Genomic DNA, 8,650 nt, shown 5'->3' on the forward strand with positions numbered 1-8,650 from the left:
TCTTAATATCATTCATTCCATAAAAATAAAATTAAATTAATAACCAAAAAAAAAACAACAAATTTTAGATATATTAAGAAAAAATCCCAAAAGTTTTTTCCCGGTGTATATGGGAAATTTGTTTCATTTTTGAAAACCTTAAAAATGGGGATTTTTTCTCTGCTATTTTTTTTGTCAAAGTAAATTTCCTAAAATAAAATCAAATAATTCTATCCATACACGATTCCAAAATATTAATTATATGTTTTTCTAGCATAAAATAGAGAATCTTTAATGGAAATCCGTAATTCACATAAGTAAGTACAACTACGTCCCAAAAATAATGGAAAAAATAAATATTGTAATTAAAAAAATTAAAAGTTATAAATATTTTTGGATATTTATGGATTTTGTTTCCGAAACTCTTTCCCCTCTTTTTTTGGTGTTTTTTATTTAAATGATTCGAGCGAAGACAAGCTATTGTTTGCACCTGGCTTCTTTCTTCTAGGATTTTCTTGGTTTTTTTCTTTTTTTTTCTTATTGTTTGAGGTTTTGTTGATTGATTCGCATTTGTTGTTTGTTGTGCAGGTATGATGTGATTTTCGCAGGGAAAAGAATCTGATAGCATGAAGCATTTGATAAATCTCTTTGTCTCTCTTGCTTAAATCTTTTATTTTAATTGACTGCTCATTGCAATCGATGTTGTTGGTGTTGTTTTGTAGGGTGCAAATGAAACAAAACTTTTGCTTCCCACAGGTCGCATTGTCTATGAGTTTAAACAGATTAAAATCGTTTTCCCTATAAATCTTCTCAATATATAGCGTCCGAGCAAATTCCAAACCCATTGATTTAGCCGCTTCGCTCTATTTAGGGAGGCTTGCATTTTCATTTTTATTTTATTTTATGATATAAGTGGTTGTCGTTTGTTTTGCAGGTATTCTCGATTACGTTGCTTCTCTTCCGGAAACAACTCGGGTGATTTTTTTTATCTTGCTTTGAAGTCTGTTCGCAGCCAAAATTGGTAAGGTTATGTTAAAAATGGTTATTTCGATAATCTGTGTTTAAATGTTTTGATAATGATATTAAGTAAACTTTATTTGTGCATGATGGATAGGGGAGTTTTGAATCTCTTTTTATTATATAGTTGCTTCCATTAATTTTTTGTTTGGCTATGTAGTTGTTATTTGTTTTCTTGGTATCATGAAAAGTGCATTCCATGAATGTTGTTATCTCGGTGTTTTTTTTAGGTTATTTTTTACTGGCGATTAAAGTTCTTAGCTTAGGTGGTTTCTATTATGTGGTAATCAGTAATTTTTTTCTCTTTTGCAGTCTTACCAATGATGAAGAAACCATTATTGAACTCTACATGCATATAGAGGAAAAAATAAACTGACCAATGTTGTTTTTTTTCTTTTTCACGTGTGAGTTAGAATTGGGTTTATCATTTTTTTTTGCATCTAAAACCATGGATATTTTTCTCCCTACTTGCGTTCCTGTTCCAACTAATGTACTAAGAAATCTATTAGATGCGGTTTCATTTTTGCTGATTTCTTAGCTTTTAAATTTTTATTGAGTGCTGCAGCCTGCATGGAAGAAGCAACCTTAAGGGTTTCCATATGTTGATGTTGCTTCTGGTGCTAAGGCCACCATTTGTGGAGTAGTACTTATTAAATTCTATTTTGTTTCTTTAGTTTTTTTTTCTCACGTACGTAACTTGATTTAGTAGTACAGGGGATCAGGGGTATTAGTTGTTCTGCATGCGGTGTCAGTTCTGATTCCTCAACCACCATTTTAAAAAGTGATGATCATTGGTGTTGGTTCACTTATTTTATGTCTTTTACTGTTGGTTTGTGTTTCGAACTGCATGAATTAAATCGTACCATCAATGGTCTCACTTGAAAATTCTTATGTTTTAAAAATTTCTAATGTTCATGACAAATTGATGATCTCTGCTAAACTTCATTGAGAGTATTCGTTTTAATGGGGAAGGAGATACCATTGAATCAAACTGTTGGAGAATCGATTTAGGTGGTGGAGCTGCAGTTGAATGGGAAGTGTGTACTAATACCTTGAGATAGGGATTTGAGTTGTCAATGCTTATATATTCATTTATCTCAGCGTTTGGTCTTGACCTGGTGGTGTTTGTACTTGCAGTTTTGTAGGTTTTAAGATGCTTTTCAGTTTCAAATTTAGCGAAATCGTGATTAGTGACTTAGTGTTACTAATTGGAAATGCCAGAACCAAGAAATTATTACCAACCATATCAAATGTTTAGATTACTTTTTTCTTCTTCTTTGATGTAACTCATCATGCAAATAGTACGAATCATTATCGAATAATAAAACATCGGCTACTTTTCATCTGGCATTATCTCTTTTAATTTTCTATTTAGTTGATACGAGGATTTTGACAGTTGTTTTGTTCTTCTTTTTGCAGTTGGTTGTGTGGCGATGCTACTGGTAGAGATCACACTTGGACGAGCATCGATGGTCATAGCTTTTGTCACTTTAAGGAAGATCAACAGAAGCAAGCTGAGAGTGCAAAAAGGCATCTTAACATGCACTACCACAACCGTTCCAAATCTCACAATAATATCCGATATTAATGTTAGAAAGACCTCAAAGATTTTAGTTGGTTAACTAATGGAATTAACACTCTTTAGGTCATACGGGTACTTTCATATTAATAATATGATTTCAGGTGATTTTCTTCAGTTGTGGTTAAAAACCGAGAAAGTTTTCTTCTTACAATTTCTGACCCAACCGTGAAATATTTCAGCCAATAAAAACATCGTGTTATTTCACACCAACCATACTTCGGCTGGGAACACCACGGAAATTATTTTCCAGTTTACGAATATCAGACCTAGCTACTACACCAAAACACGTAAACTATTTTCTAGTTTACGAATATCAGACCTAGCTATTACACCAAACACTAATCACCGATCTCTGCTGCTTCGGTAATCCTTCTCCACAGAAGAAAACATAAATCTCTCCATTAAAGGGCTATCCAGATAAGAATGGTTCATGATATTTGACTAATTAAAACTAATTTTAGTTCTCCCTTTTCTTTCCGCTTCTTCTTTGCTTGCCGTTTCTTTTCTATTGATCGTTCTTTTATATTCAAAACACATATCTGATATCATATGCCTCGATTTTCAATGGATTGTTCTATTTTTTTTGTATTGATTACTCAGGTACAACTCTCTTCTTTTTCATAACCCTAGATTTCTGTATCTATCAACAATGGCGGATGAGACGGAGGAAGTTGAAGAGAAGAAAATCCATGCTACAAATCAAACCCTAATCACTGATGGTGAATCAATTAGAATACTGAGTTTTGGGATCTTCTTTTCGATGATTTTACGTTCATATACTTCGTCCTTGATTTTGATGCAAGGCTTAGTCCGCACACGAAATAAGGTAGGTTCCAACAACCAAAGTCGTAAAACCTTTATCCCAAAACCAACTAACACCCTAAATTTCTATTCTCTTCTCTTTTGTGATTCTATTCTCTTCACTTTTTTGGTTATCCAATGGTGTGTAGCACTGGAACTTTACTCACTTTTTTCTTTTATTTTTCCTCCATTTACTCGCCGTTTCATCTCTTTTCTCCTCCATATATGTTTTGATTTTTGGTTGGTTGTTCTATTTTTATTTTGCAGATGATACTCCATGTATGTTTTGATTTTCTTTTGGTTGTTCTATTTTTAGTTTGCAGATGATAATACATGGATGTACAACAGAGATTTGATTTTGCGCTTTAAGGTTCTTATTTTCGATTATTAACTATTCTATTTTCCTTTAATTGGTTGCAGCAAGTCTCTTGCTTTTTGGTAAGGTCAAAACTCCAGTTCCACTCTCTTGCTTTATATGGCGCTAATTATGTATTACATTTGGATTTGTTTCATTGATGCTGGAATAATTCAGTGGTTCTCTTGGAAGACAGAATACTGCCGAAGGAACAGTTCCGTCAAATTCATAAGAACATACAATTTTTTTGGTGGTGTATTTCAAGTTTGGAGCGGGTAATTTGTGCACCTACTTACAAAAATGTTTCTTCAAACTAGAACCGATGCTCTGATGGAGTTCATACAACATCATGAGAGAAACAAAAAACTGCGTGGTCGGTATTTCTCGGTTTTCTTTGTTTGGTAAACAATATTTATATTTGAATGGAAAATGGGAAGACCGAAGACTCTAATGCATCAGTGCATTCACTTCACAGACACATATAAGCTTGAGAACTCAATTTGACTAATGATTGGTGTGGTTGGACGTTATGGCACGGTTGCATGGGAAGGATGTCAAACAACATTCTTACTTATGAAGCGAGATTAGATTCTCGGATCATAAATCTAAATATATTTTATTTATGTAGTACTTTTGATATCTTCCACGTTGAAAGACACACAGTCACTTGCACATGACATTGATTTCTTGCTGATACTAATGTTTCTTCTTTTCTTAATTGATTTGATATCCATGTTCAACGGAAAATGGGTACAATATGATGCATAGGGTTTGATAATCTTCACATTTACATGGAATTACTGTTTACGTTTGTAAGGACCCTCAAGTACGTCAACGTTATTAGACCATTCAAGAGACATTTTAGCCGATAATAACTCGATTAGTTTAACACGAACGTTAATTAATAAAAATTAATATAACAACGTGTTAGATATGAAACTAGTATCGTTAGATAGATCTCGAAAAATTACGCGGAATAGACTACTCGCACGCGTCATTTGAACACTGAGTGAAGAAGATTTATCAATTTGTTTTCGGAGGGTAAAATAGTAATTTTGGATATTACCCTGGTGGCTGCACGTGTCAAAGCATGTGGGTGTCTTACTGTTTCTTTTGGTCTTATCTAGAGTCTAGACCGGGTAGAGAAGATAAACTCTTCTTTCTCTTCTTCTTTTTCTTTGTTATTCTTTTTCTTCTTTTCTTCTCTCTTTCTTCTTCTGTTCTTTCTTCTTTCATTATTTCCGTCGATTTCAAGTCGACGAAGCGAACTTGTTTTGATGTGGGTGTTTCGTAGAAGCTTGTAGATGTATCAGAGGAGTAGGTGATGATGTTGAAGTGGTTTGAGTTCCCGGAGAAGAAGAGATTGATGTTGTTGGAAACTGGAGAATTAAGGTTCTTGAGTCGATTGAATTTTTGTGTGAGATGAAGGGTGGATAACAAATTGAAAATGGGTTTCGAGATCCTGAATATAAGAAGGAGATTGTTGTGTTAATTTGATGATTAGGTTTCAGAGAAGAAGATTAATCATGAAGAAGAAATTAGGGTTTGTCAGAAGATTGTGTAGAAGTTCGATTAGAAGATGAATTTGATGTTTTAAAAAGGGGATTTGAGATGGGTTTTGACAGATTGAATGAATTAGGGTTGAAGATAAAGAATAATTAGAGTTTTCATAGAATCATTGATGGTGTTGAAGTTTAGTGAGTTTTGGATGAACTGTGATGTTTGCTGAACTGAATCAGGGTAAAGAAGAAGTTTATGATATTGATTTGCAGATTCAGTTACAGAGAAGGATTCTAATTTCAGAATTGAGGTAATTGTCTTACTCTGTAATTTTAGTAAGATTATTATCTTGTTGTTGTGGTTCAAGTGTTGTGGTCTTGATTTTGATTATCTCATTTAAATGGTGATGAATGAAGATTATTAAGTTTATAATTTGTTATTGAATAAGAATTGTAATGGACATGGTAGATATGAGATACAATTGTGGTATGCTCTGAGAAGGTTTTGGGTATGTGCTTGTGTTACTGGTGATGGTTCTGTATAATGAATGAGACTAAGTTGCAGTTGTAGGTTAGGTTTGGGTGTTGAATTGCAGTTGAGTTAATGAAAGATATAAACATCCTGAAGTTGGTAATGATGTTGTTGTTGAGGGTGAAATGAATATGTGGTGAAAGTTATAGTTAGAGTCTGGTGGAACTACTACAAAGGAGTTGGTGCTGAATTGGGGTATGAAGATGAGTTAGTGGAATTGCAAATGATGCTGTTAAGATTTGGAAAAATTATAGGCTTGAGAGGGTGGCATACTAGCTATGGTTGTTGTTGTTGTGTTGAATGGAATTGCAAAAGTGTCCTGAGTTTGAGATATAATGGTTAAGCAGTGGATTGATTGCTAGTGATGTGTTGTTATTGTGGAGATGGTGTTACTGCTGTAGTATTGTGGAGTGCAGGGAAGAAGTTAGTGGTCTATTGCTGAATTGGATTTAAGGAGTTGTGGATGTTGCTTAGAGCCTGTAATGCTGAGATTAGGTTATGTGAAGTGGAGTTGGTAGTAGTAGAAAAAGAGAAAGCTTAGAGCTGCAATTTCAGGTAAGCAGAACTGAAGTTGTAATTTTAATTATTGAAGTTTGTTTAAGAATAATTGTTTTGATTGCATCATTCTAGTCCTGGCAGGTTATGTGTTACACCTTGATTGTGCATTAGAAGTTTGGCCTGTGCAAAGGCGTTGCCCTTGGGTATTTCTTCCAGTCAGTTTAGCTGACTCGATTTGCTTAGCTGACTCAGTTCTTCTGACTGAGTCGAGTTGACCTTGTTAACCTGAGTTGAATCGGTTTGACTCATGGACCAGATCAGTAGATTGTTGACCCTTGTTGACTCAGTTGACCGATTTAGACATTGACTCTGGACTTGACCTTTGACTTAAATGTTGACCCATGACCGTCATTTTGACCGTTAGTTGACCCTTGACCGTCACTTTGACCGTTAGTTGACCCTTGACCGTCACTTTGACCGTTAGTTGACTAAGTTGGACTGGGCCTTAGATTAAGGGGTCAGATTAGTGGATTTGGCCTTAGACCTAGTATTCATATTTTGAATGTTTGGACCTTATGGTCTGAATTAACCTTTGGTTTCTTCTACAAAGGTGTAGATACTCAGAAGACTTATCTAATAGACTATAAAACTAATCTAATTAAATTAGTAAACCTTAGATATGCTAAAGATAGATAATGAAAAGGTATAGAATCATAAATGAGCGTAGAACCATTAGATTGGATTGTATGATTCTTGTGTGAGCAATTTTGGCTAGATTCTTAGAGTTCTTGCGTGATTAACAGTTAGTTATTAACAAAGATCGATTCAAATGATGAATCAGTGGATCGTGGATCTCGACGTAGGCGTGGCTTGTCATCAAAAGAGGTGGGAATAGATTTAACTCTTTTGAAACCATTGTTGTTTCTTTTACAAAGATTTATGTTTATAAACTCATGTATATTTGTGCATTCCATGCATTGTTCAATTTGTATTATGAGTGTTTTATTGATTCTTCGTAATCTTTCCTTGGTTTGGAAAGGACTTGTAATTGTTTGAATGTCAATATGAATTTTTATGGGAAATAAGAATTTCTACATGTGGTATATAGGATACACTCCTTCACATTTATACCTAGAGCTTTTATGATATATTGGTCGACAGTTTGCGAGTTAGGAATTGTCGAATACATACATACGATTAGGTGTGGATTGCGAGTTCGGAATTGTACAATCATACTATACATTGTTTGAAGAAGGAGTTTGTCCATACACATGTTTGTTTGTTGCAGTGACTGGTCACTTTTAATGTTTTGGGAAAACATGTATTGTTTTCCATGTCTTGCCATGATTTCTTGAAAGTTTAATGTTATTTTTACTGGGCACCCCTTTTAGGGATGATGTGCTCACTCATTCCCACTTTCATTTTCAGAGACAGATCAGAGTTGCGCAGCGAAAGCTTTGAGGAGTTTGAGACCGTTAGTTAGATTACTTCGGCTATGTTTATTATGTTGCATATTATATTTGTAAACCAAATGACTATTGTATATGTATTATTTGAAATGAGTTCTTGTATATATATTTCTGAGTGGGGCTAGTTTTGGGTTAAGTTTTGTAGCAGATTTCTTAATTGAATGTTCCAAGTAAATGATTTAGATTCTTAGTGACTCTTTATTTAGTTAATCTCATGAATTAGTCAGCTGCTAGCTTTGAGGGCGCTACAGTGTTGGTATCAGAGCCCAGTATTAGATCTTATATGGGAAAAGATAGAAATAGCCATTGCTAGTTAGTGAATTAGATTAGTTTAGAACTGGGTTGGGTTGTGAGATAAATCTTAATCACTAAAAGTTATTAATTATTAGAAGATTTATTTGATTGATTTGTTTGTTTGGTTGCTTGTATGTGTAATTAAGTAAAAATTATAGGGTACACCAATAACTTTAGTTAATAAAAATTAGAGATTAGTCTAACAAAAATAATGCGAACACATAGACAATTCAATACTAAAAAATAATGAGATTAGTATTATTGATAAATCTTGATAGTCACGTAGAAACTTAATGAGTACCTTGACTTATATGTAGAATCAACAGTTTATAATTGCATAAATGTTAATGATATTTTTGGGACTCAATAATATTTGTAAGAGTAGTTAGAATAATGGTTTGACCATTCATGTTAATTATAGAAATATTATAGTAGTAATTATAAATAAAAATAATGTAATAATAATTTTAATAAAGTAATGTTAGCATTTATCAATTAGTTTCATATTAAACTTAATTTAACTAAAATTTCAAAAAGGATATATAACGATGATAATAATAATAATAATAATAATAATAATAATAATAATTATTATTATGAGTAAATAGTTATGGGAATTTGGTA

The 8,650-nt window shown here is 33.3% G+C and overlaps 1 long non-coding RNA gene across 4 annotated transcripts; it reads left to right on the forward strand.

The window, feature by feature from the left end:
* The first annotated feature begins 479 nt into the window (after positions 1 to 479).
* LOC113301408 lies at positions 480 to 7,869 on the forward strand. 4 transcript variants are annotated; one of them, XR_003336272.1, is made up of 5 exons: positions 480 to 1,000; positions 2,416 to 3,404; positions 3,696 to 6,320; positions 7,105 to 7,148; positions 7,692 to 7,869. It is a non-coding gene; the product is annotated as an uncharacterized LOC113301408 (long non-coding RNA). The 4 variants fall into 4 exon arrangements; XR_003336273.1 differs by having other exon boundaries at positions 480 to 735; positions 914 to 1,000; positions 2,416 to 6,320; XR_003336271.1 differs by having other exon boundaries at positions 2,416 to 6,320.
* The last annotated feature ends 781 nt before the right edge of the window (positions 7,870 to 8,650 follow it).

Source organism: Papaver somniferum, chromosome 8, assembly GCF_003573695.1.
Source record: "Papaver somniferum cultivar HN1 chromosome 8, ASM357369v1, whole genome shotgun sequence".
Lineage (NCBI taxonomy): Eukaryota > Viridiplantae > Streptophyta > Magnoliopsida > Ranunculales > Papaveraceae > Papaver > Papaver somniferum.